The sequence below is a fragment of the Triticum aestivum genome, chromosome 1B, assembly GCF_018294505.1.
Source record: "Triticum aestivum cultivar Chinese Spring chromosome 1B, IWGSC CS RefSeq v2.1, whole genome shotgun sequence".
NCBI classification, from domain to species: domain Eukaryota; kingdom Viridiplantae; phylum Streptophyta; class Magnoliopsida; order Poales; family Poaceae; genus Triticum; species Triticum aestivum.
The window spans coordinates 148412751-148420504 of NC_057795.1; the positions used below are offsets into that span (position 1 = coordinate 148412751).

Genomic DNA, 7754 nt, shown 5'->3' on the forward strand with positions numbered 1-7754 from the left:
TTAGCTTGATGTAGCATCTGATAGATGCAGTGCCACTGGTTAACAATCCGGAGTTCAAGTAAGAAGAAAGAGGTAGTCAAGCAAGTTTACCGCGTAAAAAGAGATGGTCATAAGAGTGCTACTTCGAATTTAAACTCAAATGAAAAGGAGCCAATGAAAGTGTTGACATTGGCTACTACAGGCAATGAGATGAAGCAATCAATTGTTGAGAGTCAATCAAGTGCCAAATATGAAGAGAAGAAGTTGAGAGTGCACAAGGTAAAACAAGAATTGCCATTGCTTCAAACAAAATCGCAGCCGGGGTGCCCACTCGGCTTATCATATTGGCAAAAAAAAGAAATTACAAAAACTTAGTGCACAAGAACTTGAGGAAAGGAATATGGCATGGGTTCCCAAAGGAAGTTCTCAAAATAAGAATTATGTGCAAGCTTCCATTACAAGAAGTGCGGCAAAGGTGAATAAGGAAAAAAGTGAAAACTATGAAGGACCAAGCCGAAGGTTTCAGCATCTTCGGTCTACACATTATCCATATTCTTCAACTATGCCATTAACGCCTATGCCATGGAATTCGTCATCAGGTATGATTGGTAACCCTCAATGGGCTTATTTTAATCCATGGATGCAATATAATTTCTTACATCATAAAAGGGTATTACCAAATCACTATACGTTTGATTAGCTACAAGTTTGTTGCTGATCCAAAGGGCCAAAATACTTGATTTGTCATTTCATTTGTTTGTTTCGGTCATATGTGTTGAACGAAGTTTACATGGTAATGGCCGATATTTATCTATCGTCCTAAGAGTATATCAATGCATGGTCGGTGTAGTATTCTGACATCGTCCTTAGTTCGATTGGAGAGCGAGACAAGATATGTGCTCATGGAAATTTATATTTGAATGGAGTTGAGACATCATGACCGATGTCATTGAATACATGCTGCATAGACCAATTCATAGTTGCAGAATTGGCTAGTGGGCTTATATTTTGTTTGGATATGATTTGGCTTATGCATCTTTGAGATCTATAAGAGGCCAAATCATAGATAATTTTATTACTGAACATCGGATTAATGACATGCATAATATTGATATTAGCCTTGTCTCTCTAGTACTATGGAGATTATGTTTTGATGGTTCAATTAGTAGCAATGGCCAAAGTATTGGTGTTGTTTATATATCTCCTTATGGTACTATTTTGAAGCCTTATGCCGCTTAGAATATTTTTATGCACGATTAATCAAAGCCGAATATGCATTCTTATTTGTATTGAATCTTTTACTTGCTATAGGTGCTATACATATTGATGATTTCGGTGATTCGTTATGAGTAGTGCAACAAATATCCAAGGGTTATCAATGTTTTGACGAATCACATATAATTTATCTTGAGGCACGTCTAGATGTAATATCCTCCTTGGGTTGCTTTGAAATTATTCCCACATCTAGACATGACAATTCAAAAGAATTGGCACAACAAAGCATCCAGCTACTATGTTACTCATGGTGCATTGTATTTCTATCAATAGCCGATGCTTAGTCTCGTCAGAATAGGTAAGGTCGAACCAAAGTCCACCGCTTCGGCCACTAATGATTTTTTCTTATGCGGGCGAAAGTAAGGATTGGAGAAAGTTTATTGTTGATTATCTACAAAATCCTAGGAAATGGATGAATAATATGGTTCTTAGGATGACCTTGAGATACATATCTATGGAACTTTATCATTGGATTGTTAATGAAGTTGAGAAGGTTTCACCAAAGTTTGCATCAAGGATTCAATCAAATAGTGGCCGACATATATTTATCGCCCTAAGCACATGCAAAGTGGCCGATGGAGTGTTGACATCGTCCTTAGAACCAACACGGTACAAGTTATTTTTCGGCACGCTAGCTTTGCCAAAAAACAGGGGGGCATGTGTTGACGCTCGAAAATGGCATGATCACAAAGAGTGATTTGAGGCTATAATGAGATGATGTTAAAATTATGAGTTCATGTCACCACTGGATGGCTCTCTTCAAGCCGATCGAAATAAATATAGAGATGGCTCTCTTCATGTCACCAATTGCATGACATCTTTTGTTCTACCCTCCCATGGCAGCGGGGTCCTATTGGAAACTAAGGGATATTAAGGCCTCCTTTTAATAGAGTACCGGACCAAAGCATTAACACTTAGTGAATACATGAACTCCTCAAACTACGGTCATCACTGGTAAGTATCCCGATTATTGTCACTTCGGGGGTTAACGGATCATAACACATAATAGGTAACTATAGACTTGCAAGATAGGATCAAGAACTCACATATATTCATGAAAACATAATAGGTTCAGATCTGAAATCATGGCACTCGGGCCCTAGTGACAAGCATTAAGCATAGCAAAGTCATAGCAACATCAATCTCAGAACATAGTGGATACTAGGGATCAAACCCTAACAAAACTAACTCGATTACATGGTAAATCTCATCCAACCCATCACCGTCCAGCAAGCCTACGATGGAATTACTCAAGCACGGCGGTGAGCATCATGAAATTGGTGACGGAGGAAGGTTGATGATGACGACGGCGACGGATTCCCCTCTCCGGAGCCCCGAACGGACTCGAGATCAGCTCTCATGAGAGAGTTTAGGGCTTGGCAGTGGCTCCGTATCGTAAAACACGATGAACCCTTCTCTCTGATTTTTTTCTCCCCGAAAGTGAATATATGGAGTTGGAGTTGAGGTCGGTGGAGCTCCAGGGGGCCCATGAGGCAGGGGGGCGCACCCAGGGGGTAGGGCACGCCCCCCACCCTCGTGGATAGGGTGTGGGCCCTCTGGCGTTGATTCTTTTGCCAATATTTTTTATTAATTTCAAAAAGTTGCTCCGTGAATTTTCAGGTCATTCCGAGAACTTTTATTTCTGCACAAAAATAACACCATGGCAGTTCTGCTGAAAACAAAGTCAGTCCGGGTCACTTTCATTCAAATCATGCAAGTTAGAGTTCAAAACAAGGGCAAAAGTGTTTGGAAAAGTAGATACGACGGAGACGTATCAGGTAGCGGTACTACCTCAAAGGTTTGCGGTACTACTGTTGCGAGCAATACTAAAAAAATACATCTGTGCCTACCACCGCTGGACTTGTGACGAGTTTTTGGTCTGGAGCGGTAGTAAAAAATTACATCCGCTCCTGTCCACGGTAGTACCGCTCAGCCTTTTCAGAACACCAAAACTGCCACAACTTCTGCAAACGGACTCCAAATTCAATGAAACCAAGTTTGTTGGAAAGCTAGAAACAAGGGCTAACACAATCTTGATAGAACTAACAACATGAAGGAAATTAGAAAAGGCCCAAGAGAAAATGGTGAGAACCCTTCCTCGAAAAAGACCGGTAAAACCTCCAACACCGAAAACGCGATAGAAAAAGCATAAGAAATCCGTTTTCAATGTACTAGAGCTTGTCACGAAGATAACCACGAGCTCTAAAACCTCAAAAGAAAATACAAGTAAGAATCAAGAAAGATGATGCAAGGATGCAATGGTTTGAGCTCTCGAAAATGATACGATCACGCTACTCACTTGAGAGCCCCCCTTGATAGTACGACTATCGATCCTATGACCCGATCTCCAAACTATCACCATGTGACTGGTAAAATATAAAACCTATCAAGGGCAAACATTTGCCTTGCATGAAGTCCACTTGAGCTAGATGATGACGATCTTGACTCCCTCAAGTTGGACCACCTTTCTTTATTGCGTTGGGTCGATGAAGACTAGATGATTGCTCCCTCATACTCCACTATGGGCGAGCCGCTCTTTGGCACATCTTCACAAGTCCATTGACATCACAATGGACGGCAAGCATCAAGCACTTGATCTCTTCGTGATGCTCCACTTGAACTTGCACACGGCAATCTTGATGACGATCACCACTTGATGTCATCCTCTCCATTGGTTGAGTGATATCTTCCTCTTGACGCAAGCCCATAAACACGTACCTAACCCCACATAGAACTCTCACATAGACCATGGGTTAGTACACAAAGCACAATGGACAATGCTTACCATACCATGAGATCACTTGATCCCACTCGGTGTATCTTCTACGCTTTGTGTGATGATCAACTTGAATCACTCTCTGTACTTAGTCTTGATCAACCTTGACTCTTTCCAACTCTATGACCAATCTTTGAATAATTCCTTAATACCACCTTGGTCAACTCATAAACTCCTTGAAACCAACACATGTACTTCAAGAAATGCCTATGGACAAATCCTTCAAATATAACTCAATGCAACCATTAGTCCATAAAGAATGTCATCAATTACCAAAACTACACATGGGGGCACTGCATGTCCTTTCACTTTGCATGCTAATAGCCTTTTCAGAGGCGTTTAGCCCACTTTCAGATGTGCTTTGTACGTATAAATAGCTCCAGGTGTCCGGACTCCAAAAGATGCAGCAACGTCACATCAAATCCTGAGATTAAAGCGGGTTTTGGCGGAATGGTTGGGAACTTTATCCCAGCGTATGGCATAAGTGCCACGTTGGAGATGGTCTAACTCCCTTCTAGCGAGCGTCTTGCTCACTTCGCCGATAGGAGAGGTGTTGGGCCAAACCCATGAAGAACGGCTCGTTGTTACCGCCTATAGCTACATGCATGTACATTTTGCTGGGGTTTTTTTGCTGGGTTTTTTTCATGGACCTTTTTTATATATTTCAGAAATGTTCTACAAGCTATATATTTGCAAAAAACTTTTTCTACAATGTATAAAAAGTTGCTCAACTTCTATAAGAACATGGTCATCATCTACTAAGCGAATGTTCATCATGTATTTCAGAGAAAAAAATGTTTTATCCTGTGTTAAAAATGTCCAGGCGTGCAATAAGGAAATATTCATCACATATTTTTTTAAATTCATAGTGTAATTATATAATGATTATCATGTACTCCCTCTGTAAACTAATATAAGACATTTAAGGTCTCTATTTTATAGAGGGAGTATTAAAGTTTATTCATCATGTATTTAAAACATGTTTGTATCACTAAAAGAAACGTCCACACATTTAAAAATCTCCATGTAATTTTAAAAGGTGTGCATGCCTTTCTAATAATTTTTCATGTATTATATAGAAAACTGTTCACACATTTAAAAACACATTCACATATTTTCATATAGAAAAAGGAAAAAGAAGTGTTCAGACATTTGAAAAACCTTGATTTGAGGGAAAATAATTGTTGATGTATATTGTAGAAATATTCTGTAATTTTCAAGAAGTGTTCTCACAGTTAAAACACTTCTTGAATTTTTAAGAAGTGTTTCAACATTTTCTTTATTTTCCTGGTTATTTACTCATTGTTCTTTCATTCACCCTTTTTGTATATATTGTTGAAATATTCTACAAACTATATATTTGTAAAATATTTTTTACAATGTATTAGAAATTGTTCAACTAGTACTAAAATAATGGTCATCATGTACTAGGAAAATGTTCATAGTGTATTTCATAAAAATGTTTTATCATTTATTAAAAATGTTCAAGCATGCATTAAAAAAATATTCATCACATTTTTATTTGTTCATAGTACAATTAAAAAAAGGTTTAACATGTATTATTTTTTCTTCATCATGTACTTAAAAATGTTTCTATAATTAAAAGAAGTATCCTCACATTTAGAAATCTTCATGTAATTTAAAAAGTGTTCATGCCTTTGAAATATATTTTTTCATGTATTACATAAAAAAAATTTCACACATTTAAAAAAATATTCATATATTTTCATATAGAAAAGGGGAAAAGAAGTGTTCACACATTTGAAAAACCTTGATTTGATGGAAAAAAGTGTTGATGTATATTATAGAAATATTAACGTAATTTTTAGGAAGTGTTCACACAGTTAAAATATTTCTTGAAATTTTAAGGAGTGTTTCAACAATTTCTTTAAATCTTGTATTTGTTACAATATAAAATAAAAAATAATTAAAAGAGAAGAAAAAGGAGAGAAAACGCGAAAATAAAAAATAAAAATAAATGATGAACGGCTCGATAGGTCGGAAAGAAAAACCTGAATTAGTTTTGTTTTTGAGGGAAAAAACCCGTACGAGTTGGCTTGCGCGTGACGAAGAGATTTCAAAGTGAGCTGTCCCTGCGACTGAGTCACCCGCGTAAACGCGACGCGTACCAAATCTGTCTGAATCCCGCGCCAAGTCGGAGACGCGCGCTAGCGCTGCCCATAAAACAGCCTCGATCCTCCTCATCCTCGATCCTTATCCTCCTCAATCCTCATCCTCGATCGCTCCTCTCATCCACCTCGATCTCCTCTGCTCCCGACGCACACGAATCCCCGCCCCTCTGCCCTGATCTGCTCTCGGCGCGCGTTCTAAGCTCAGATCATGCCGACGGCCATCCGCAAGCGCCCGGCGGCGGGACAAGAACCGCGCGTCCATGGCGGCAAGAGGCCCCGATACGCGTTCGGGAGCATCACCGACTACGAGAAGCTTGAGGTGCTCGGAGAAGGCACCTATGGCGAGGTGTTCAAGGCGCGCGACCGCCGCACCGGCAAGAAGGTCGCCGTGAAGTGGGTCCGTGGCAACGGGGCCGGCGGACACGGCCCGCCCGACATCCGCGCGATCACCCGCGAGGCCGGCTGCCTCGGCGCGTGTCGGGGTCACGAGTCTATTATCGAGATCTTGGATGTGGCGACGGATGCCGAGACAGGGGACGTGTTCCTCGTCATGGAGCTCGTTGCCGACGGCCGCACCCTCCGCGAGTCGCGCTGGAGGCCTGTATCCGAGGACGTGACCCGCGTGATGATGGAGCAGCTCCTGGATGCGGCAAAGAAGATACATGGAGCCGGCATCATCCATCGGGACTTCAAGCCGGAGAACGTCATGGTCGGCTTCTTCGGCGGGCTCAAGGTTGGTGACTTTGGGTCGGCGATTCGGGCGAAGCCGGCCAGAGTGCCCTATGAGGAGTGTTGTGTCGGCACCCTGATTTACACATCGCCGGAGCAGCTGGAAGGCAACCGGTACTAGGGCCAGGCCGTGGACATGTGGGCGCTTGGGTGCATCATGGCGGAGATGTTGGCCGGCGGGACCCTCTTCGTGGCGGAGACAGAGGAGGAGCTGCTCGCCGAGATCTACAAGCTGCGAGACCAGATCACTTCTACGGGGAAGCTGGATTTGGAGTTCTTGGAGGAGCTTTCAGAAGCCGGGCATGAGGTCCTGACCGGCCTGCTTGCCTTCAACCCTGACGAGAGGATCACGGCGGCAGAAGCGCTCGAGCACCGGTGGTTCAGCAAGCCCAAGGCAGCAGAGCACCCTGGCTTTGTGACGTTGATGAGTTAATTAGCTTGATCTAGCAACTGATAGATGCAGTGCCAGTGGTTAATTATTTCATTGCACTGCGGCTGAGTTAGCTTAATTACTGTGTTGTGTTATTATGTACTGTAGTAAGTGCTGGAATTTTGTCCACTTTGGGCCTAGCCCAGTAGCAGTTTCAGAAATTCCTAATAAATCCTAGAGGCCCACGCAGCCCATTTGTGCAAGGCAAGAGGTGGAACTAAAGTTTAGTCCCACATTGCTAGTTTAGAGGGAGTTGGACCTCTTTATAAGGGAGGCTCCTTCCCCACTTGTATGAGCATGAGAACAAGAGGGACTTCCACGCGCGCTCCTCCTCCGCCCGCCCCGCCCCGCAGGTCGGGACAGTAGGCCTCCGAAACCGCACTCTTTGAGTCCTGTACGGGAGAAGGGTGATAAGGTTTTTGGGGAGCGCTCT

At 42.2% G+C, this 7754-nt stretch overlaps 1 pseudogene; it reads left to right on the top strand.

The window, feature by feature from the left end:
* Positions 1–6183: 6183 nt before the first annotated feature.
* Positions 6184–7524, top strand: LOC123088502 (putative cyclin-dependent kinase F-2; annotated as a pseudogene).
* The last annotated feature ends 230 nt before the right edge of the window (positions 7525–7754 follow it).